The 25,502-nt window shown below is 31.6% G+C and overlaps 1 protein-coding gene across 2 annotated transcripts in view; it reads left to right on the top strand.

The window, feature by feature from the left end:
• The window catches only part of LOC110033372 (pentatricopeptide repeat-containing protein At2g26790, mitochondrial-like), a 28,921-nt gene extending 19,382 nt beyond the window's left edge, over positions 1–9,539 (top strand). Inside the window, exons 2-3 of one of the 2 annotated variants that reach the window (XM_020737329.1) lie at positions 8,543–8,761; positions 9,104–9,539. The gene's annotated coding sequence lies outside the window, so the exon portion shown is untranslated. The remainder of the gene's footprint in view (positions 1–8,542; positions 8,762–9,103) is intronic. The other variant, XM_020737328.1, reaches the window with a different exon arrangement.
• Positions 9,540–25,502: the final 15,963 nt, after the last annotated feature.

The raw sequence follows: 25,502 nt of genomic DNA, 5'->3' as shown, positions 1-25,502 counted from the left end.
TTACATGTAAACTCGATCAGCTTGCATGTTAAAATCTGTTGTGAGAATATGTAAAATTCGTGATGATATTGTCTCAATCAACTGTGGTAGAATTATATGAGATTGTATGGATGAGAATGTAGTCCATATGGTTGAGTGCAAATAAATAGGGAAATAATCTTTGATGGTTATAGAATTAGAGGACTTTAGAGTGACAGACTAAAGTCTCTTGATTTGGTCTAGTGTTTATGGTTTTTGATGTGAGATGTTAGCTTCTGGATAAAGGGATAAGAGGGAACTCTAGAGTGAGAGCTAGTATCTTCCCTACCTAGCCTGTTTTTAAAACTATTCAAATTTTAGATTAACCAATGTTCTTTATAGCATCTCTAGTAAGGGTAAAAAATATAATTGCTCTTATTTGTCACAATCTATCTTACTACTTGTTTTACTTTTACACGTGTCACTAATTTCATTGTATGAGGAATGATACTTTTAATATCTAATATATTAAACCTCACTTTCATATTTTCACTTAGTATTATTTTAGTTTAGGAGTAGTAGTAATTATAGAATATAATCAAAACCAAACCTTTATCGATCTTCCAAGCTAGGGTGCTTTTTTAGACTAAAACTTCTCTTGAAAGTCGTCGTGATTAATCTCGATCTCCGTGGGATCGATATTCGGGGCTTAATCAGAAAACCTTATATTACCTTATATTACTTGATAACTAACGATATGTATACTTGCGTAAAATCCCTACAAATATAATTAAAATCATACTTTGCTTGAGATCAAGTTTTTGGTGTCATTACTGGAGATTAAAATCTTGAAGTAGTGATGTTAACTTTATAAATTTTTACATATAAAAAAAATCGGGATCAACGTGTCAATTCCCCTAAACTTAATCGTTACTTGTCTTCAAGTAACCTTTGTAATATGTAAAGTAAATATAATAACTTATGGTATTAAGTTTCTTTTAGAGAATCTTATAGTTTTGCCCATAAATGTGATCGTGAAACTTTTAAGAAAAAATTTTCAATAATTCAGATTAAAACAAAAATACAAGGATATTCAGTGATCAAGTTAAGAATTCTAATTTTCTATTCATTTTAAAAATAACTGTACTGTAATTTGTTAACTGTAATTTGTCTCATTAAGGAATTTTAGAAGAATTAAAAGAAAAGAATTATAGGAGAACTCTATTTGTAAAGAGACTGATACTTTTCAAAGTTCTGAAGTGTAAATAAGTTTTTTTTCTGTAAGAAAATTCACGTAAAATCAATTTTTAATTAAACATCTCCTCAAGCTTCTCTCCACATGTTTGTTTTTTCTTTATTTTTGTTTTTATTTTTCTTTTGATTTCTTATTTTCTTTTCCTTTTAGGATCATTTTTAATATTTTTTTTTAATAAGAATTACTATATTTGGATAGCCTTTAATGATTTTAAACTTCACTATCCTCTTTCTAAAGTTATTCTTTACTTAGAAACGTGTATTAGTGCAGTAATAATTTTTCATAGAGTCTTCGAATTCTTTTTAAAAGTGTAGCACTAAAATCCTTAATGTTTCACTAATACAATTTTTTATACTCTGAATAGTAAAAGAAAGTACATATTCTTTTATATTAAATATCTTAACTTTTAGAGTTACCATTTATTATTAAAAACTTTTGCTTAAGTTTACTATTACATTTATAAAATAAAGATATAATTATCTAAAGTTAAGATCACATACCACAGGTTGTGTTAAAATAATTTAAAAATATATATGTTATTGTGGACAAATAAAGTTTAGTTTTTTTTAAAAAAATTTTCTCCCTCTCCCAAACTTGAATTTTAAATAGTGTAAAACATTAAAGTATAAAACAAGTATGGGAAAAGAAAATTTTATCAGTTTTAACAAGGTACTAAAAATGTAAACAGTACAGGTACAAGTAGTAATAAGTGTTGAGTAGTAGTACATCTAAAAATTAACAGATATATCATAGAAAGTGCAACGTATAAGACTACTCTAACAGACAGACAATTAAACTAAAATAGAACAAAAGTAACATTAATGCATCAAAACATAAAGTGCAACTACATTAATGCTATCTACATTAATCCTATATAAAGACATACAAGAAGTGTCTAAACTCTATACAACATCCTCATTATCAGATAACAGAAAAGAAAACTATATCTAATCATCCTCCTCATCATCAGGAATGTCCTCATCCATCGACTTACTACCCTCATAAGGTCTTATGGAGATAATCGAGGGCAAGTAGGAAACTCAACTGAATGATCACCCTTAAAAAATTTCACTAATGACTTGGCATAAGTTGCATCGTAGTCACTCTTTCTCTACACATTTTGTTCTACATGATCATATCTGTCTTTCATATCTTGTATTTGACACTGTATTAAGAACAACTCGGACTGGTGTTCCAAATATCTCTCACTCATCACATACTAAAAAATCAGGAGGTGGAACATAATTATTGGAGGCAGAAGGTGTAGAAGTAGAAGCAGATGGAATGTTAGAAGGTGTACCTTTAGATCTTCCATAAATATCCACATTAGCCTTTCCAATAGGCTTTAGTGGCTTTAATTGTTCCTTCCAAGTCTCATATTTTACTCCAGAGTTCTTCTAGATAGTAAAAATAAGAGAAAGAAAATCCAAACTTGCCGAAGAACTAGATCCAGCGGAGGTGTAAATACCCTTGAATATAAGAGAGCCAACAACAATGGGTTTCAACATCTGAATGCAGTAATTCAAGGTGGCTCTCTCACGAGTCACCTCGCTCAAGTGGATCGAGGGAATTAATCTAGCAGAAATAAAATAGTGTCATGCATTTGATGGAACTTTAAGCAAGGAAGAAGAAAAGTTTACTTTACGTTCAGTCCTGATCTTCCAGACTCCACGCCCATTAGTAATGTATGCAATAATCTCATCAAGCTCGGTGCCAGTAGGCTCAAACTCTGAATAAAAGCAGTCTAGAAGAGGTAAATCATATAACACATTTATCCGCTCGGGGTGAACTCAACTCTTTGTCCTCTAACAAATACTAGCCTCAAGTAAATATGCATATAATTCCGTCATGACATAAATAACTGCTACAACAGTGAAGTACCAAAATTCCTCCCTCTGGTGAGCAGCAATCAGGTGTTGTATCGCTCCACTAGGACTTGAATAGCTCCGCTCCGTAATGAACTTTCGTGACAATAACAATACATCGTATCTGTCCGGAGCCTTACGATTCACGAATTTGGCGGTATCAAAAGTTTCCTTCCCCTTTCCTCTCTTAGTTTTAGGAGCCATTCTTCAAATCTAGAAAAATTTCAAATAAATCATATATATAAGTTTTAAAGGCTCCTAAAAGTATTTTCCAAGCAAATGAAGCTTTCATCTATGGATTTTTCACCACAAATTCCAAAATTTTGCAATTTTCGGCATTCAATCAATGTGAAAGAAATCCATGGTAAAACCAAGAAATCTCTATGCGAAAATGAAGATCTAATCAGGAGAAGATGAAATCTGATGTTTTTGGCCTCTAAAAATTGAGGAATCTCAAACTAGGGTAAGCCTTCAGTGTCACTGTCGAAAACTAGAGGAAGAAAAAAAAGGTAAAAAATGGTGGTGGGTCGGCTTAAATCTCGATTTTCATCCTTATTGAACCGTTCAGCCGGACTGGCGCCTAAGCGCTGATTCTGGCGCCTACAGCGCGTAGGCGCTCTGCTGTGCAAACGGCTGGTGCGTAGGCGCCAATTCTGCCGCGTAGGCGCCAGACCCGAATTTTTGATAATTTATTTTTATGTATGACACAACAAGCCTAAGGCCTCCAAATCAAAATTTAACATTAATTTAGCCACATTCTATTAATTGACTATCCTCCCAGCATCTTCCAAATTCTATTTACTCCATTATAGCTTCAAAACTCCATTAATTCCAACATTCAAACACACCACAATTTTCACCAACATAACACATTTTCATTACTAACAAACAAGTTTTAATACAACAGATATATCAAAGCAATACAATAGATCAAACCAATACTAATATAAATACTAAACTTCTCGTAATACCGAACACACCCTTGACTAGAGTAGACACACTAATTGCAATCACACACATATCTAACACATAAAATCCTCAGAAGCCCTTCCAAGTATTAGTAGTTGTTGGCACAATTATCCCCCACCTTTTCGATTAATAGGAAGTTGCAATCGTACAGGTGGTAGAAAGGAGCACGAGGATAATCTTCAACAACTTTTTCACTAATCCACTTGTTATCGTGATACATACTAACCTGATAATCTTGATAACAAGCTAAATGGTTGAATTAGAGTCTCATCTGTCACTTCAAATGGTCGTATTGGTGGTACATGTCACTTAGCTTGTTGTGCAGAATTCCCAGCTCTTCTTTAATCTTCATCAGTTTGTCGGTGATCCGCTCCAAACTCAATGCTAGGAAGCCATTGAAGTAAGGTTGGGCATCCCCGGGCACAGTCTTCTTCTCACTTGCACCACCGTTGCTTCTACTCCATTTGGGCAAGAAATATCAACTAAGCACTCAACTCCTCTCCAGTTCTTCTCTCAGGCCAAAGTTTGAATTTTTAACTTCAAGGGACGAGATTTGGGGGTTTTAATAGAAAAATTCGGGTTTTACCCATGTAATATAATTGTGGCGCCTAAGCGCCAGATTCTGGCGCTTAGGTACCAGGCTTACGCGTAGGCGCCTCAGGGCTAGTGCTTAGGTAAACATTGTTTCGCATCGCGTCGAATTTTTCTCGTCCAAATCTTGTTTCAATCATCAAATTAGTGTATTTGTGCCTCCTCACATCTATTAGGTCTCAATACTATATCATATAGTCCACAACAACAAAAATCATAAATCAATTCACAAAAATAACTATAGGTTGCCTCCCACAAAACACTTGGTTTAATGCCGTCAGTCTGATGTATCTATGTTTTACTCGGGCTGATCCAACATCAGGTTTTATTCATGCAAAGGTTTGTTTCCACAAATATAAGGTTTTAGTCGATGTCCGTTTACTTTAATTATTCGTTGAGTTTTCATATCTTTAATATCTATAACACCAAAAGAATAAGCTTTTATAACAATAAATGACTCTGACCACTTGGACTTAAGTTTTCAGGGAAATAATTTTAATCGAGTAATGTATAACAAAACCTCTTGTCTATGCTCGAAATCTTTTCTTAAATTCTTTTGGTCATGTCATTTTTTTATCTTTTTCTTATAAATTCTATCATTCTCATAATATTAATTTCTAATTTACTCAAGCTCATTTAACTGCAATAATCGTTTTTCACCAGCTTCTTTCATGTTATAATTAAATTCATTTTTCGCCCAATAAGCCTTATGTTCAAATTCAACTGGTAAGTGACAAGTTTTTCGAAATATGAGTCTATATGGTGTCATTCCTATAAGAGTTTTGTAAGCAGCTCTATAGAACCATAATGTAAATCAAGTCTAGCAGACCAATCCTTCATATCCGGATTCATAGTCTTTTCCAATATGTATTTAATTTCACGATTTGATACGATACTCTGCTAAATCACTTGTTTGAGGATGATAAGTTGTGACAATTCAATAATAAATTTTGTATTTCCTCATTAATATTTTAATCATAAGGTTCCTAAAATGACTTCCCCCATCTATAATGATTACTCTTGGCAAATCAAAATCTAGTAAAAATATTTTTTTAAAAAACTTTAACTACACTTTGAGCATCACAATGAGGTGAAACAACAACTTCAATCCATTTTGAAACATAATCCACGACCAAGCAACTATATAGCAGTTGAAGAAGCTCATCAGTTAAGCACCTAGCAACTTGGTATTATAATAATTGAGAAATACATGAGTGTTCTGTCTTTTGTTGCAAGTAGTCTTTGACAATTGCATTTTTTTTCTCTACCTTTTGTTTTTGCCTTCACAACAATCATTAGAGTCGATGTGGTATAAGCTGTTTTTGAGTTGAACCATATAAATCTTGTTGCTTGTTAGCCTCATCCTAACTATTTAAAAAGATTAGCTTCAATCATCTAGATCGAATTAGTTTGATTGAATCTATGTAGATATTGCGGCTGTGCATGCAAAGTGTTTTTACCTGGAGAGGGTCACATATGAAAGCTATGGTACAGATCTTTTCTACAAATGTTTTGCATATTGCTTCTCTATGTTGCTATTAATAGAAAGAACTGCCCCCTCCAAAATTTGCCATTTAAAGATTTACAGATATCTAACTGATCTAAACCGCTGAAAATGGCCTTGTTGTAAGAGTGAGTTGGGTATCATGATTAGTAGACAAGTTTGATATCACGACTCGACTTGGGGGTTTAGAATTTTCAAGGCGAGAACAGACGGTAAGACAGTGAAAATTAAATTTCTCTATTTTTATTTTCTATAGAATATTTAGTTATCCAAAAATAAGTAAAAGATCTGCTACAAAACATCAAGTATCATAAGGGGATTAGCTCCATCATAGTCATCATACACTTGCAAACAATCTATGTAACCAATCTGATTCTTATTTTTATAGCATTCAATATATAATATAGTACATTGAATTATGTTATAGATGGATATATAAAAAAATCGGTAACATGGAATGCAATCTCATCAATTGAGCTTAAAGTGCAAATAAATCATTTTTCTAATCTTGTAATATAAAATCTATCTGAACAAACCACAGGATCTATCAGGTTTAGATGAGGACAAACACTATTAAACTTTAAAAGTACGAGCACTTATCTCTTTCTGTTGGCTTGAAATCCAATATTTTATCCTGACTTCATCTTTTTTAGTGGATACCTTTAAAAAATATTCCTAAAAATAATCTTATGCGTAATTGGTACTTTTATGCCCAAATCAATATATACTAAGCAAAACACAAATCCTAATTACTATCTATTTGTTTACTTAAATTTTACTTGATTAAATTAATGATTGTAATAATTTTTATTTTAAATTTAATACATTGTTCTACTTAAATTATTAATCCTTCAAATTTGACACCTATTTTAATCTCTTTATAAAATTAAAACCTTATTTAATATACTATGTTCAGTTTTAAATTCCTAATTCATTAGTAATATACGCTAGCAATACTCGTAACTTTAAATAAGTTATTGTAATTATTTATTTTATTATTATTTTCGTAATCATATAACTAATCTATATGCTTTTTATAGATAGTTTGATTTCTTGCCAGAAATTTTATACGAGACACTACGCTATTTTAATGTGATACTTTAAAGATGAAAAAAGTAAGTGTATTTTTAAATTTATTTTCATGAATTTCTTTATATTGTAATAAGATTCTCATTTTCTTGTTTCCAAAAATTTCATGTCATATCCATATCTATACTCTTCGCTGCTGACATACCTTCTTGAATTTTCTTACTCACAATTGAGCAAAACTTGACTGCAGTGGCCTATATGATATTGTGGCCTTGTAATTACTAACAAATCATGTTTTTTGTGGTTTAAGGGGCGTTTTTTTATGTTTATCATTACACTTGTTTAAAAGTAGGTTTAAGTTAAAAAAATTATCTTCTTGATTTCATTTATAATGAGCATTTTTTCTAGTGACCATGGCTATCGTGAATGAAATTACTGTTCAGTTCGGGTAATTCGTGAATATTTTCATAAAAAATTTCTTGAGGGTGTTTTATTTCCCCATTTTATATATTAGAGATGCCATGCTTAGGCCAAGTTTTGTTTATGGCACAAGTGCTGCTAGAGTTCCATTTTGCATAGTTATCCAATGGCGCTGTACGGAAGGGGTATTTATTCCTTTGGTCTAGCATTGTAGGGGCATTTATTTCCTTTGGTTTGGAGCCTTTTTGTGTGGAGCCTCCTTTGTTTGGATAAACCAATTTCTTCTATTGAGTGGACCTCAATACTTCAATGTTTATTGTTTGGTAAAATTCAATCATCAGCAGTGGTTTTCGTTCATAGTTTTTTTGGCGAGCTAAGTTGAAGTGAACCAACTAAAATATAACATCATTGTTTGATAATATTGTTCTTTTCAAACACCTATTGTTATTGTATTTTGCCTTTTGTCCTGAATAGATCTTTTAGCTTTGTATTATTTTATGTTTTTTCATGTTCTACATTGATATTGTTGTCCAGAGTTAAAATTTTTTTTTCAATGTGTGGATGGTTAGTAATTTCCTTGAGTAGTATGGATACCTGGTTCTTGTAGCTTGTAAGTTTCTCCATAACCTGGGAGCTGGGCTAGTAGAATGAATATTGAATATATAGATATATGAAGAGTGTTTCCAATATGGAATTTGTTCACAACTTCACTTTTTGTGATTGGTGATGATACTTAAACCTATGTTGCTTATATTGATTGTTTCATGTTCATCTTAGGCTCCGCGATCAATTTGATATCAAAGCTAACTCCTATCCAATTAGTTTGTCACTGTATGCGTCCACCATCTTTTTCTGTTTCTATAATTGCAGCGATTTGTAGTATTATTGTTAATAGTGTACTGATTATTTCAGTCCATTCAAATCATTGCAAACTAAAATTCTCTTGTTTAGATGCAGGGAATTAAGAATGCTCTTGCATCATAACATCGTACGTGAAAAAGGGGTTGACCCTTAATATAGACAAGTGATGCTTAAGCTTTTAATTTAGTGTGTCATTCACTAATATATAAGGATTACTTTGGCCCCACAATATCTGAAATTAGGGGCTGAGTGGCTTTAATTGGTTGAGCAGACTTACTGGAGCGGGCGACTCACTTTAGCTACGTGTGGGTGAGTGTGGGCTATTAATGCTGAAAATTTTCTGTTTGAGCGTGAATTTATGATATGTGAATAATTTTTATTTAGGGGAGAGTGTTGAGATGCACAAGATAGTGAAAAAAAAAAGCCTCTTACATAAAAAATGAATTAAGAGCTTTTATTGTACCTATCAACTCAAGTTTGGGTTGATGGGGTATCCCTTTGCTAACATATTTGGTTTCACATCGGAGAAATAGATTAATAAGTTTCTCAATTTGAGATTCTGATATATGTTTACAAACATCGAATTGATTCAGGCATATTTTTCCCAAAGGAACTGAATCATCTGCTTTGGTTGATTGATTCCTTTTGTAGAAAACCTCTGTGAGGTCCTGCAGAGACACAAGGCAGATTGAACTGGCAAAATGTGGTTATTTGTTAAGAAGCAAGAAATTCTGCCTGAATGTTCAGTTCGACGCCTTGTTTTTCACTGGCAAAAGCTACAGCGGGCAATAATGAGGAGGGTTTGACTTGGTAGGTTTTTTCTTCTCTTCTACTCAAGGTAGATTTCTTATGAGTATTTGCACTAGGATTCTTCCCCACCTCTTTTTAACTTTGCCATTGGGTGGTCAAATTTTAAACCTGTTTTAGTACTGGAGCTGTGCATAATGTATTTATACTCATTTCTACATCTTCTTTTGTTTTTACTTCATATACCATGTACTGCAGATGCTAGGAATTGGGCCCAGCAGCCACCTATAATTGAATTAGCTAATTTTGATGAAAGACTTTCTTGTTATGTATATTTTAATGCAGCTGTACTTAACATTTGCTTATCATTTTTTATTTATTTTTAATTATATTATTGAGTTATTATTTCATCATCAAGTGCGTGGGAGGCTCACATGGGAATATTCTTATCGGTGTTGCCAGTATGATTTTCGATGAGTTCACTGTAAATTTTTGCCAAAAAAAAAATTTTGTTCTGGTAATACAGCTTTGTGGTTTAGTTGTAAAGAATCATAGAAACACTAACGTTTGACGTTTGACATTTGTCAAATTTTATATACTGATTTTGATTATTTTTTTTATCATTAAAAAAAAAACAAATCAAGCAACTTATATTAATTCTAACATGTGTGCACAAAATGAAATCTTATTTCCCCGACTACTTTGCAATCACTACAGGACTGCTATCTAGATGGTAACAATAGCAGAATTTTTCCATCTCCAAGTTGATGCTTTTTGGGCATGCAAATTTGACTTCTTCAGCATGCACCAATATGTCTAGATTTTATAAAGTAAAAATATATTGCAATTTTTAGTAGTATTCAATGCTTACTATCTTTAGCAAGTTAAAAGTATTAATATTATAGTATTTTACTGTCAATTGGGTCTAATATTGAAGGCATAAGGCACATCATAAGGGTGAACTGGGTGTGCATATTTTTGCACTTCAGTATGTTTTCGAAAATTAACTAATTCAAACTCAGTTTTTAGGTGTTATGATGTGATTTGTAAGCACGGTATATTGAAATCACTCGAACACAAGCCAGAAATGTTCACTTACTAGAGGTTAAGTTGTATTTTCTATAGCTCTAAAAAATCTTATAAGCAAATGTTCGAAGAGTCATTTTAGAAGATACCTTATTGTGTATATTGTGCCGCCAATGATGTAATTTGAGTCTCTCTCCTTTTTCTTTTTCTCCCCCCCCAATCTTCTCAATTCTAAGCTCTATGAGACCTTCTAAGTTTTATTAGAAGAATTCTAACTATATCAAATTAATCTGAAGTAAATACTAAGCTTTTTGAATATTAATAACCAAATAGTAAGCATTTTGAATATTAATAACCAAATAGTAAGCATTTTGAATATTAATAACCAAATAGTAAGCATTTTGAATATTAATAACCAAATAGTAAGCATTTTGAATATTAATAACCAAATAGTAAGCATTTTGATTTTCTTAGATTACCATGACACTGAGAATGAGCAAGGGAAAGAGGAAAGTAAATTTTGATGATTAAAAGTTTTTCAACTATAAGACTAATATTTGTTTCAGTAGTCTGCTTGCAACAAAGAAAGTAATTCCGGATCAAGCATTTAAAAAGGCAGGTGTAAGGAAACTTTTGAAGACTACGTGTTTGTTCGCGGGTAAATGGTGGAATTTACTCCAAGGAAAATTTATGAATTTTATCAGTTAGAGGATGCGTATAGCTGCTACTACAAATCATTTTTTGATACAAATGAGGCCTTAGATGAAGTTATTACTTTTTGTACTGATGGAAGAGGAGCTTGGAAGGTGAAAAATGATGTTAAGGTAAAATTTCCTCTTTATATGTTAAATGTAGTATCTAAGGCCTGACACTACTTTATTTCTGGTAGAATGATAACAACAAATCACCATAGTGAGGTTACAAAAGATAGAACCATCTTGAACTTCTGTATCCAGCAGATGAGAAAGATAGATTTAGGCTCTATTGTTTATAGAAATACTCATTTGATTGCTTTGGGAGAGACTACTAGTGGTTTAGCACACCATGCCCTGATCTTCACAGTATGTGAACATGCAGGAGTTGATTTTAGAATGTATGAGGAGAAGATTGAACCTCTAAAACTTATTGAGCCTGCCAATATTAAGACTTATGAATCTCATGTTGGTTGGAGATCTGGAATCAGGACTAGGGATATTCCTTCTACTTCAAGTACCATGACTTCTAGTACCCCTACTCTCTAGGAACCTATGAAGCAGATGATGATCCAACAGGGAGATAACTTAAGAATGCAAAGTAGAATGGAAAATATGGAGGTCAGAAATGCACACAATGATGATTTGACAAGACTAAAGTTTGAATATGATGTTGTTTATGATGATGTGATGGTTAGATACATGAGGAGTGGCCACTCAGTTCAGTTTCCTAGTCACCATATTTTTACCCCATATCAGTAGCAGAATTTGAATGTGGAAGAAGAAGAAGAAGAAGATGATTTCTGATGTTTTAGTTAGTTTTTTGTTTGGTTTATGTTTGGTTGTACTTTATTGTTGTAGTTGTTTGTTTTTAGAGTGTGACACTTTATTTTAAATATTATGTTGTATTGTGAACAATAGATTTTGACAGTGTTTTTACATTGGAAATCATTTTACTACTATTGTTAGTTTTTAGTACTTTGATGAAAGTATTTGTAGTTAACTCTTTCTCAACAAATTCTTATATGTATTATGTGTTATTTAATGTTTTAAGTCTTGTAGCTTTTCATATTAGCACTTACAATATTTCAAAGTTAAGTTTCAGAACCTTCAATAGGTAACTCTTTCCTTTATGTATTAAATGTTTTCTTTCATTCTTTAATTTTTTCAATTTTTCATACTAAATTTTTTAAAAAATTAAGTTTGGGGGGAAAGAAAAATTCCTTTTTAAAGAAAAGAAACTTAATTTAATTTGTCCTCAATTAGCTATATTTTCAAAATATTTTAAAATTTAACATGTCCTTCGGTATTAGAGGGTAACTTTAGATAACTATATTTGTGTTTCTAAATATATAGTAAACCCAAGTGAAAATTTTCAATAATAAAGGTTAATTTTTGAGATTAAGATATTTTGTATGATAGAATAAGACTATGTTTTTCTATTGCAATAAAGAAATTTTTATTTTTGAAATATTAAAAATCTTAGAGATTCATGTAAGAGGAAAATAAAAAAATTTTATGAAAAATCTTTAAAGCTAATATAAATTTATAATCTGAAGAAATGTGAAAAGTTTTTTAACTTTAAAAATAAGATAGTGAAGTTCAAAATCATGAAAGGTTATCAAGATATAATAATCCTCACATAAAAAAAAAGAAAAAAAAAGAAAAAGGATTGAAAATGATCTTGAAAAGAAAAGAAAAGAAAAAAATGAAAAGAAAAAGATGTGACGAGAAGCTTGAGGAGATGCCTAATTAAAAATTGGCTTCACTTGAATCAAGTTAAAGAAGAAGACTTGGCTACATATTCTAAATTTATATTTCATTATTAGCATATTTACTAGTAAGTTTTATGAAGTTCTTTTTCATTTGGATATTCTAATTGGCTTTAATCGGAATCATTTGCAATTTTTCTTGAAAAGAATAGAGAATCAAAATTCTTGGACTTGACTACTAGATATTCTTATACCTTTAGTATTAACTGGAGTCATTTTACATTTTTCTTAAGTTATACTATTGTATTTAGTGGACTAAAATATGGAAATCTTGAAGTTAAATTCTTCGCCATGAGTCATATCTTCGTCATGAGTCATATTTTTTATGTAGTAAAGGAGTTACTTGATGACAAGTAACAATTATGTTTGGGGTAATTTGATACACAAAAATATATACATTTTTAAATCTATATTTTATCCTCATTTTGGTGATATTGCACTTTAAAGGAATGTATTTATCTTGTTTTATTACAGATTTATCTTGTTTCATTACAGGTTGATTTTTCAGACTTGGAGCAAAAATAAAGCAAAATTGATGGAATTTGGAGTCAAAATAGAGTTTTTGAAGAAATGTTCAACACTGACGACGCCAGACTAGGCAGCGACGACGCTAGAGTGGGCGCTGACGGTGCCATTTGACAGAGAGCGCGGTCTAATTAAATGGCCTCTGACATCGACGCCGCCAGAATGGGCACAGACGGTGCCAGTATAGGTGCAGGCCCTATTTATAGAAGATTCAACAAATTTGGATGCTTTTTGAAGAGTTTTTTGATGCACATATTGGCAAACTAACGTAAGACTCTATTTAGAGCCAAAATTGATCAGAAAAGACGGCAAACTAACGTAAGACTCTATGTAGAGCCAAAATTGATCAGAAAAGACCACCTTTGCGCCCCTTTGCGCCCCTTTGCACCCTTCAACCGCTTTCCACTCTCTTCCACGCTATTCCACATTCTACTCCACATTCCTTATAGCCACTTAGAGTCCCTTTAGTAATTTCTTTTCCTTATAGTTTTGAGTTTTTGTGGTGAGCTTAAGTGTGAATTCTTCTCTAAGAGTGTTTGAGAGGAAGAGAAGTGAGAGATTTCTTCTGCTTTCATTTCCTAAGAGAGGCTACAAGTGATTTGCTTTGAGAAAGAGTTTCAGATAAGTGTTATTTATTTATTATTGTTGTATGAACTTTTATTTATGTATGAAATTTATGTTTTATTGTATCTTTCTCATGAATTCTGAGTAGTTTTCTTTATCTTTCTCCCTACTCTGAGATATGGTGAAATGAAGAGATAATTTAAATGAGATAATTTAGAAGTGTCAATGTTAAAATATAAAATAAATTATGATGGTTTTTCAACTCCCTTCTTATTTGACTGACTTTTCGATCTGACCAATTGAATTATTAAAATATGTTGTGAAACATATGATCCGGGAAATGGAGTATGAGTTCTACAAAACAGTGGGAATCACATTTAACTCCATGAAGGAATGTTTCATTCATGGAATTAAGTACAAATAATTGGGTAATATATATTGTTGGGCATAGAATTTGAGATTTTTAGGGTGATAGACTAAAATCCCTAATTTGATCTTAGTGTTTAAGAACTAAAGTGAGAGTTAGCCTTCAGGGGAAGGGAAGTGGGAGCTCTGGAGTGAGAGCTAGTATCCTTCTAGCCTAGCCATGAATTTAGGGACTAAACCTGAGATTAGCCAATGATTTTCTACAACACTGAAACACGGTAGATAAGTAAAATTGCTCATATTTTGCACAATAAATATATAGACTGTTTATCTCATCTCATTTCACCAAAAACTCATTGTAGTGGGAAAGATGCTTTTTCATATTAGAAAACTTCTTCACATGAACATAGTTTAGTAGTTACTGTTTTAAACTTTGCATCTAAATTTTATTAGTAGTTAATAATTTAGTTATGATAGTATCTCAAACAATCAAAATTAGTCACAGTAATTTCATTTTATTTTTGTGAATTTCTTAGTTAATTTTTCATTTTGAATTTTAACCTTCCTTGTGGGATCAATATTTGTGACTTAAATAGAAAATCTTATATTACTTGATAACGATACGTATACTTGTGTAGAATCCCAACATTAATTGCTTACGTTTTTATTCATAAAATACCACATCAAGATTTTGGCATCGTTGTAAAGCGGAGTCAGCTTTATAAATTTTACACTGCTATATTTTTGGGAATCAAATCTCAAGATGAGGATAAAATTCAAGATGAATCTATGGAAGTGAGTGAATAAGATTTAGATTATGTTTAGAAAAAAATTGAAATGTTAGATCGTACAGAAAGTAATAAGAATTCAGTTTTATCTATTGAGAAACCTCCTGAACTAGAACTGAAAACACATTCTACACATTTATATCCTCAGAATTAACTGATAAGCACGAACAACAATTGTTGGAAACTTTGAAAAGATATAAAAAAGTCTTTGGATAGACATTAGCTAATATTAAAGGAATCAGTCCTTCAATTTGTAATTATAGAACTTTATTGGAAGGTCCACATGATCCAAGAGCTGATCCTCAAAGGAGAAACACAATGATGAAAGAAGTTGTTAAGAAATAAATTTTAAAATGATTAGATGTTAGAACAATATTTTCTATTTTAGACAGTGCTTGGGTAAGTACAATTCACTGTGTTTCAAAGAAAAGAGGAGTGACTGTAGTAACAAATGAGATTAATAAATTAATACCAACAAGACAAGTCACTAGATGATGAATCTGCATAGTTTATAAAAAATTAAATACTGCCCCCAAGAAGGATCATTTTCCTTTACCCTTTTTGGAACAGACATTGGATAGGTTGACTGGACACATATTTTTGTTTTCTAGTTGGATATACCAATTATCATCAAATACCTATTTCTCCAGAGGATCAAGAAGAAACAACATTTACTAGTCCTTATGAAACTTTTGCTTTTCAGTGAATGCCCTTTGGATTATGTAATACACATGCAACATTTCAAAGATACATGATGTCAGTTTTTAGTGATTTAATTGAAAAACAGATTTAAGTCTTTATAGATTATTTTTTTGTGTTTGGAACTTCATTTAAAATATTTCTAAATCATTTAGAGAAATTTGTTGAATGATGTGAAAAGACTAATCTCGTATTGAACTGAGAAAAATGTCAATTTATGGTTGTAGGAGGAATTGTGCTTGGACATAAAATTTCAAAAAATGATGTGGAAGTAGATCCTGCAAAAATTCAGGTTATGTCAAACTTACCTCCGCCTATCAATGTAAGAGGAGTTAGGAGCTTTTTAGGACATGCTGATTTTTACAGGTGATATATTAATGATTTTTCAAATATTACTAAACATTTATGCCAACTTCTAGAAAAAGATATAAAATTTGATTTCGATCAAGATTGCCTTACAGGCTTTGAAACTTTAAAGGAAAAATTGATCACTGCTCTTTATAATTGTTTCACCTGATTGGGAGAAACCTTTTGAATTAATTTGTGATGCTAGTGAATATGTAATTGGAGTTGTATTAGTGCAAAGATATGATAAGATTTTTAAAGGGATATACTATGCTAGTAAGACTCTTAATGATGCTCAGATTAACTACACCATCACTGAAAGAGAGTTGTTAGTCATTGTGTATGCTTTTGATAGTTTAGGTCATATCTATTGGAGTTAAATATGTTGTGCAAATTGACCATTCGTTTATTAAATATTTGATGCTAAAAAAGGATGTGAAACCAAGATTAATTCGATGGGTACTTCTGATGTAAGAGTTTGATTTTGTAATGGTCGATAGGAAAGGGATTGATAATCAAATTGTTGATCATCTATCTCGGCTAGAACATGAAGAATACTTGACATGGAAAAAGAAATTAATGAAAATTTTCCTGATGAAAAACTTTATGCTATAAAAGGATGGGAAATACCTTGGTATGCTGATATTGTAAATTATATTGTTAATGGTATTTTATCATATGGATTAAAAAAATAACTAGAAAAGAAATTCATTCATGATGCAAAGTCTTATTTTTGGGATGATCCCTATTTATATAAATAATGCAAAGATTTAATAATCAGACGATGTGTGCCTTACAAAGAAATTCAAAAAATTATCTGAAAATGTCATTATTCTAAATTTGGAGGTCATTTTGGGAATGATAGAACTATTCATAAAATTTTTCAATCTGTATTTTAATGGCCTACTCTATTTAGAGATCTTAATATATATATAAAAACATGTGATCGGTGTCAAAGAGTAGGTAATATTTCAAAAAGAAATGAAATGCCTCTAAATTTTAATTTGGAAATCAAAATTTTTGATGCATGGGGATTGGAGTTTATTGGACCATTTATACCTTCATTCGTAAATATATAAGTATTGATTGTAGTGGATTATGTTTCAAAATGGATTGAAACAATCACTTTATCTCAATGTGATGCTCAGAGTGTTTCAAATTTTTTAATTAAAAATATTTTTATAATATATGAAATACAGAGAGTAATCATTACCGATGGAGGACCTCATTTTAGAAATGCAACAGTCTAACAATTGCAAGGTTGGTAGAAAAATATAATATAATGCATAAAATCTAACAATTGTAAGGTTGGTAGAAAAATATAATATAATGCATAAAATTACAACTGCTTATCATCCCTAAACTAGTGCTTTAGCAGAAGTATCTAATCGTGAAATTAAGAGAATTTTGGAAAAATAGTGTAAATCCTAGTAAAATGGATTGATCTGCTAGATTAGATACGACGTTATGGGTATACAGGACAACTTATAAGACACCTATAGGTGTCCCATTATAGATTAATTTTTGGGAGACTTGTCACTTGGTAGTAGAGTTGGAGCAAGAAGCTTGTTGAGCTATAAAGGAATTTAATTTCAATTTGAAAGAAGTTGGTGAGAAAATATTATTGCAATTGAATGAGCTTTAAGAATATAGAAATGAATCTTACGATAATGTTAGGATTTTTAAGGAAAGAATGAAAGAATGCATGATCGAAAGATAATAAAAAGGGAATTTGAACCTGGACATAAAGTTTTATTATACAATACAAAATTGAAACTATTTCTTGGAAAACTGAAGTCCATGTGGAAAGGGCTATTTAAAGTTGTAAAAATCTATCCCTATGGAGCTGTTAATATTGAAGATCCTAAGACTGGAAGGATATTTAAAGTAAATGGGCACAGATTGAAACCATATTTTGATGGTTAAAGACCAGTTTTTAAAGAAACTGTAAAGTTGGTTCACCAAGAATAAAAACAGGAAAGTCAGGCTGACGATATTAAACCAAGCACTTTGTGGGAGACAACCCATGCTTATCGTTCCCATACTTATCGTTGTTTAATTTGATTTTAAGTTTTTGTTCAGAATATTTTACATAATATTTATATTTAATTTTTTCTAGAGTTTGTGTATTTGAGAAAATTGAAATTGAGAAAATATTTAAAAACAATTTTTTTTACCAAAATTTATTTTTCTTACCAAAATTTATAGAAGAATTTAGAATTTTTTTTAATGAAGTCGAAAGTGCAAATGTTTTGGAACTGGCACATGATGCGCCACATTGGCGCATGATGCGCCACATTCCAAAGAGCTGGCGCATGATGCGCCAGAATTGGTGCTGCGTCACGACGACGAAAATGACTTAAAATGTTTGAAAAGGTAGTTTTTAGCAGTCTTTGGCGTGTTCTTTTCCTTATAAGTCCCAAAAAATGATTCTAAAGTCCATTTTAGGGGCGAAAACGAGGAAAGAGTCACTAGATTTCAATTATAATGGTGTCCCACTCTAAAAACTCCACTAGATTTAGAATTTTTTAATTGGAGAAATTTTATCAGTTTCAATGCACAGAAGTTTCATGATCATGTTCTATTGAAGAAGAGGCTAATCAAAGAAAGGGGGGTTGTGAAGCGAGGATTCAATACACCAAATACTTGAGTGGAAGAGATTATTAAGCATAGACAATGGGATGTGCTTTGTTACACTACTACCGCCGTTGTCCCCGTGGTGAAAGAGTTTTATGCAAATCTACCTGAAATCAACCAAGGAATTTTCTATGTGAGAGACAGGTTTGTGCAGTTCACTCCTTCAAGAATAAATGAGATGTTTATGATTGAAATTGTGATTATTTGTCATCACACAAATTTTACTCCTATGAGAGATAATATGAATAAACTCTATCAATACCCTATGGATGAAGATGTGAATTCAGAGCTCAAAGATGATGGAAATGTTAGTTTTTCGTCATCATTGTTAAATCATACTTCTAAGGCATGACACTTCGTTATTGCATAAAAATTACTTCATACTATGAAAATTAGTAAGGTAACTATGGAGAGTGTTATTCTGGATTACTGTATTCAAACTAGAAAACCTGTTGATATTGGAGCAATCATTGTGAAATCAGTTTTGGGTATGATTGTTAATGGATCTGCAACTGGACTTAGACATCCATCCACTATTTTCCTACTATGTAGTCAATCACAAGTACCTTATGAGAGTTGGGAAAAAGTGTTTCTTCCTTGGAAGCCGATGGATGCAGAAGTGTATTGCAACTGTATTGGAATGGGAGATAAGAATGATATGAATGTACTAGTGGATCAAACATCTCAGAATTCATCACTTATTCTGCCTTACTTCAGATCAAACACACTTTTGAAAAGGATAAAGAAGATAGAAAAAGAGGTGCAATTGAGAATTTTTTTAAAATGTTGGATCACTTGGATTGGAGACTTAAAGAATATTTTTGGCATAATGGTTGTATTGAAGATGGTTTGGTACGTATGTTCAAGAAACATGCTTGGATTGGGAAGGATTCGACTGATGAGTTTCCTTATCGACCCTTCTACAGCTTGTATGCGCAGTACCAATTTATGGGAGATATATAAGAGGACGAGAGTGAAGAAGATGTTTGAACTTAATCTATGCATGAAACATTTTGCTTAGTACTACTTATTTTAGTTATTTTGTTGTGTTGGATTGCATTTACTTTTATTTTTGAACTGTATCAATGTTTATGTTTGGTATTTTATGGTTTAGATTTCAGTGTTAGGATGTTTTGGTTTGCTTTGAACAATAAAATAGATGTTTGTTGGCTTGAAAAATGTTAGTTTGTAATAGCACTAATTTTATAACTAAAAGTGAGTTTTGTGTTGTTTGTGAAAGATTGATATTAGAGTAATGTTTATATATGCTTATAAAGGTTCATTTGGGTTAGTTAGAGGTAGAAGTAAAGATATACGGAGTAGATTTTCACAAAAAAATGAAATATGAAAAAATTAAGGTGTTGGCACAAGATGCATCAGTTTATCAGTTTACAGAGAGTTGGCGCATGATGCGCAAAATTCCCGAAAATACCAAATTGCCTAAAAAACTACAAAATTGTAGAGTAAAACTCCATTTTTACTGCTTGGGTCGTCTCCTACCTCTAAACCTTGACCTAGGACTTCACATTGAGTGCGATCACATTGAGCGCGATAGAGAGGACTTCACATTGAGCGCGATAGAGAGATTTTGGATGCTAAAAACCATAGATTTCATCTTTTTTTGGTAATAGCTTCACTTTAACTTAAAAATTTTTTATTTTCACCATGAATTTTTTCTATATTTTGGAAAATCCAAAATTTAGGATCTATGATGAAAAAACTTGAAGAAAACTCATGGTGAAAAGTTTCCTACCAAATAATTTTACTTGGGGAGTTAGATTTTTGATTTTATAATTTATTTAAAATTTATTTGGATTTTAGTAGAATTTCAAATGGGTCCATGAGTGAAGAGAGGAAGGCTGTCAGATGATTTTGATGCACAAAGACTTATTAATTTAAAGGCCCAACACAATTATACACTCGAATAAGTCAAGAAAAATGATCATGGAGCGGGCATGTGCTAACCCGAGTGGCAAGATCGAGAGCTTGATCCTTGCCAAAAATTAGGAACGGTTTTGCTACTTTACTACAGTTGCGATTGTGCCAGTGATTCGACAGTATTTTTGCCAACTTGAGGTTCACTGCTGGTGTCACATCCTTGTGAGAGGTAAGCAAGTTGAATTTATTGTAGAAAGGATCAATGCTTTTTATGGGCTGAGGAATGTAGTTCACGACGAATACACTGCATTCGTGATGATTGATTCATCACTGAATGAAATGATTGCCTTTCTGACTGATGGAAGAGGAGAATGTAGGATTAAAAATAATAAAATAGTTAACCGCTCCGCTTCCATGTTGACTATTTGGTTAATGGTATGTCACCACTTCATTTCTGCTAAATTATTACCAACAAATTATTTGGCCAATGTAACAAAGGATAGAGCTGTATTGAATTATTGTATTCAGAACATGAAAGCAATAAATGTTGGTGCTCTCATAGTTCATCATGCACGGAGCATAGCTAACAACTCTACAACTAGTGGTTTGGGCTACCTGATACACCAAAATAATATATTATTTTAAGTACCTATTTTATGTTTGCTTTTAGTGATATTGCACTTTAAAGAAGGGTATTTTTGTATTTTTTTGTAGGTATATTATTTTTATAAAATTTGGAGCAACAAAGCCAAAAAGGATGAAAATTGGAGCCAAAAGAGCCAGATTGGGGCATGATGCGCCAAAATCCAGAGAGCTGGCGCATGATGCGTCAGGGAAGATTTTTTCAAATTAAGGCGGTTCGAGATGAATTTTTCTGCAAATTTCAAAAGAATACTTGTTCTACACACCACTTGGAGTACTTCAATGCATCTAGACACGGCTCACCCATTTGAATGCTCTTTTATGAAGGAATATGACACTTGGATCTAATGAAACATCATTTGAATTCAAAAGAGTTGAATTTTGGAGGGAATTTTGAATTCTTTTCCAAAGAAGGCAACCCGAAATAAAAAAAGAAGACTTCTCATTTGTATGTGTGACGTGAGAGAGAGAGAGAGAAAGTGGCGTGAGTTAGATAGAGAGAGAAGAGGAGATTTTCTTCTAGGGTTGTAAGAGGAGAGGGAAGGTAGAGATTTCTTCTTCATTACATTTCTAAGAGAGAATTGTGAGTGATTTTAAAGAGAGAAAGGCTTTGAGAGAACTTCTAGGGATTTACTTGAGAAGGATTGTGAGTTTGTAAACTTATTTTTATACATCAAAATTTGTGTTTTATCGTATCATTTTCATGAATTCTAAGTAGTCTTCTTTATCCTTCTTTCTGCCTTGAAGATATGATTTTGTGAAGAATAGATTTTGTTTTCTACGGTTTTAAATGATAATACTTTCTGATGATTTGAACTCTGACCTTCATTCACTTTTTGATCTGGACAATTGAAATGTTAAAACTTGTTGAGAGACATATGTTCTTAAATGAGATATGATTTTTACAACATAATTGGGAGAATCACATTTTATTTCATGGGAGAGTATGTCATCCATGGGATTGGGTGGAAATAAATAGGGAAATATAGTTAGTTGGATGCATAATTGGAGATTTTAAGGTGACAGATTAAAATCCCTAATTTGGTTTAGTTGATTGGAAACTAATGCAAGATTGTTAGCACTCGGGAGAGGGAGTAGTGAGAGCTCTAGAGTGGCAGACGGTATCCTCCCAACCTACCCACGGCATTCCTTATAAAGGAGAAGAATGTTTTCTTAAATTTGAACTTTACGTAATAACATAAACTTTGTTTAATTTTCACAATTTTACTTTTGAAAGTTTAGTATTTAGTTTAGTTTAATTTACTTAATCTTACTTCTACATTTTAATTAGTATTCACTTGAGTAGTCAATTTTCAAACTTCACACTTTTACCTTTATATTTTGTTTTTAATATAAAATAATTTTCATAATTTACTTAAGGATATTCCAACTTCCCTGTGGGATCAATATCTAGGACTTCATTAGAGCCCTTTATTACTTGAATGATACATATACTTGCATTGCTATTTAAGAGAGATTTGGCAGTTTAAAAAGATTTTTAAAGGTTAAATTATATTTATAAAAAGTATTTTTGTTAGGATCATATTGCATATTTATTCTAAGTTTACTTGCATCAAGTTTTTGACGTCGTTAAGTGGTGTCATCTTAATATATATTTGCATATACAAATCTTCGTGTCAAATTTTTAGGGTCGTTACTGGGAAAGTAATGGAAAATATTAGTATTTTATTTTATTTTATTTAAAAAAAAGGATTAAAAAAGAGTGTTTGTAGTTTAATTTGAACATTCTTTTATTTTAGTGTGTTTGCTTATTTTAATTACTTATTTTATTCAATTTATGCATAGTATAAGCTGAAAATTTAGTACCTTACAACTCTGAGTTAGAAAGAACTATTAGAAAAATTCGAAAATAACAAAAAGAGAAAGATCATATTAGTAAAATAGCTTTCAATTTAAATAATATTGGAAATGAAAATGAACATAATCAGAGACCTTTAAGAGAGTATGCTAATCCTACAACGGATGAAATTCTTTTGAGTAACAAAACCCTGGTGTAGTCTTGATGTAGTTGTTAATTCATTTGAACTTAAAGCTGCTACTATCCAAATGGTATAAAATAATCAGTTTGGAGGAACGCATACTGAAGATCCCAATTTACACCTTGCTAGTTTTTTAGAATTGTGTGCTACATTTAAATATGATGGAGTGTCAAATAATGTCGTCTGGCTTAGACTTTTTACTTTTTCACTAAAATATAAAGCTAAGATGTGGTTAAACTCATTAGCACCTGGATCTATCAAAACATGGGGAGATTTATCAGAAAAATTCTTATCTAAATATTTCACACCTTCAAAAACTGCTAAGCTTAGAAATGATATCACATCTTTGTGTCAGTTTGAACGAGAATAAATTTATGAAGCCTGAGAAAGATTCAAGGATCTACTTAGAAAGTGTCCTCACCATGCGCTGCCAGATTGGTTAATAATTCAAACTTTTATAATGGGTTGGGTTGATCTCTTAGATCGATAATTGACGCTACTACTGGTGGATCATTAATGCCAAAACCATTCGATGAAGCATATTCATTAATTGAAGAGATGGCTATTAATAATTTTCAATGGCCCTCTGAAAGCGTAAATTAGAAAAAAGTAGCTAGTATACATGATTCTGATGTTATATTTATTTTAACTGCCTAAATAGTTTTTATATCAAAGAAGATAGATCAATATGGATTGAATTATTCCCAAACAATAGCTGTGCTTGAGGAAAACTCATTGAGTCAAATGATATAATCTCAATCTTCTTATGAGACTTTAAATGCAACAAACAATCATTCTAATAATCCTTATGCCAATTATTATAATCCTGGTTGGAAGAATCATCCAAATTTTAATTGGAGTAATAATAATTCTAATGCTGCAAATCTGCAATGGGAAAAAAACACTGCGAACCCGTTGCGAAACTCCAACAATCAAGGGAACCAAGCTTATAAACTTTATAACCCCCAGGTTTTAATAATTTGTAGAGGAAGGAGAAAAAGTTATCAATGTAATAATTGATATTATAAATGAGTAGTCAACTAAAAAGTCAAGGAGCTGCTATCAGAAACATGAAAAATCAATTGGGATGTATTGCTACTACACTTAGAAATAGACCTCCAGGAGCATTGCCTAGTAATGTTGAAGTAAGTCCTAAAGATCAGAACAAAGAGCGAATTAAAGCTATTCAACTAAGAAGTGGAAAAGAAATAGAAAAAAGAGTTCAACAAGAAGTTGAAGTAGAAAAAGATGAGGTGGAAAATGAAAAATATGGTGAAGATTTTCATTTTGAAGCAGAAAATCCTATTAAGCCAATGAAAATCACTGTAGAAAAACCACCACCTCCATTTTCTCAAAGATTGAAGCAGAACAATAGAGATAATCAATTTTCAAAATTTTTGAAAATTTTGAGGAAATTAACAATAAACATTTTATTTGTTGAAGCTTTGGAACAAATGTCAAGCTATGTGAAGTTCATGACAAGCTATGAACAAATGTCAAGCTATGTGAAGTTCATGAACGATATACTTAAAAAGAAAAGAAAGGTTATAGATAATGAGACTGTTACACTCAACAAAGAGTGTAGCGCTATAATTCAGAAAAAGCTTCCCAAAAAACTTAAAGAAACATGAAGTTTTACAATTCCTTGTGCTATTTGCAAATGATTTTATGGAAAAACTTTATTTGATTTAGGAGCCAGTATTAATCTTATGCCATTATCAATTTTCAAGAGGTTGGGCTTAGGAGATATTTCACCTACAACTATAACTCTACAGTTAGCTGATCGTTCGATTACCTATCTTAAAGGAGTTATAGAAGATGTTTTGGTAAAAGTCGATAAGTTTACCTTTCCGGTGGACTTTATTATATTAGAAATGGAGGAAGATAAAAAAATTCATATCATTTAAGGAAGACCATTCCTAGCTACTAGAAGAGCTTTGATAGATGTTCAAAAAAGAGAACTAACTATGAGAGGTAGTGATCAAAAGGTTACATTTAATATTGCAAAATCAATGAGATACCCTACAATAGAGCGAGAGATTGAATGCATTAGAATGCATATTAATGAATATTTATGCCATGAATATTTCAAGAAAACTTTTGAAAGAATTTAAAAAGGAATATGGGGAATATCAAGATGAGGATAGAATTCAAGATGAATCTATGGAAGTGAGTAAAGAGGATATGGATCATGTTCAGGTAAGATTTGAAATGATAGATCCTACAGAAAGTAACAAGAATTTGATTTCATCTATTGAGAAACCCCCTGAACTAGAACTGAAAACCCTTCCTACACATTTAAAGTATGCATTTGTAGGAGATTTATCTATATTACCTGTTATTGTATCCTCAAAATTAATTGATATGCA

Source organism: Phalaenopsis equestris, unplaced genomic scaffold (genome assembly GCF_001263595.1).
Source record: "Phalaenopsis equestris unplaced genomic scaffold, ASM126359v1 Scaffold001154, whole genome shotgun sequence".
In the NCBI taxonomy this organism is placed as follows: domain Eukaryota; kingdom Viridiplantae; phylum Streptophyta; class Magnoliopsida; order Asparagales; family Orchidaceae; genus Phalaenopsis; species Phalaenopsis equestris.
The sequence above is the reverse complement of the archived record's forward strand: the minus strand, read 5'-3'. Positions and strand labels throughout refer to the sequence as shown.